Source organism: Octodon degus, unplaced genomic scaffold (genome assembly GCF_000260255.1).
Source record: "Octodon degus isolate 3935 unplaced genomic scaffold, OctDeg1.0 scaffold00032, whole genome shotgun sequence".
NCBI classification, from domain to species: Eukaryota; Metazoa; Chordata; class Mammalia; order Rodentia; family Octodontidae; genus Octodon; species Octodon degus.
Window position 1 is genome coordinate 6,859,522 of NW_004524608.1, and position 572 is coordinate 6,860,093.

Here is a 572-nt window from a genome sequence, read left to right on the forward strand (position 1 = left end):
AACTAAGAGAGGGCAAGGAAAAAGCTAGGAAACATGATAGAGGCAAAGCCACATATTTATATGTACAAGATTATTAAGGCAATGATCCTGAGAATCTTCAGCAGGTTTTTGAAACTAGCAGTTAATTGGTAAAATATTCACCCTGATTAACTATATATGTTGATATCTGTAAACTAAGCAATTGCCCTGAAGATAGCAATGTGCATTAGTAGAGTCATGCTTGGAATTCCTGTCATTCTGGTCTTCTAAATATGTACTTCTTGTCATGATATACCAATTATTGCCATACTGTGTCTCAAGTAAATTTTTTTAAAAAATAGTGTAGTAAATGAAAACAAGAGACAAGAAAAAAATGTCATAGGACTGTCCTGCTACAATGCTGTATATGATTAGGTTTCTAAACTTCTGTGTAAAAATATGTAAATGTTTATTCATAATTTTAAAAACATTTTTATTTAAATTTTTTTCTTAATATTCTTCATATTCTATGTTCTATAGTTAACATATCAATTCTTTCTTTTTTCAAAATTTTATTGATAAACAGATAGCAAAGAGACAGTTTCAAATGAAAT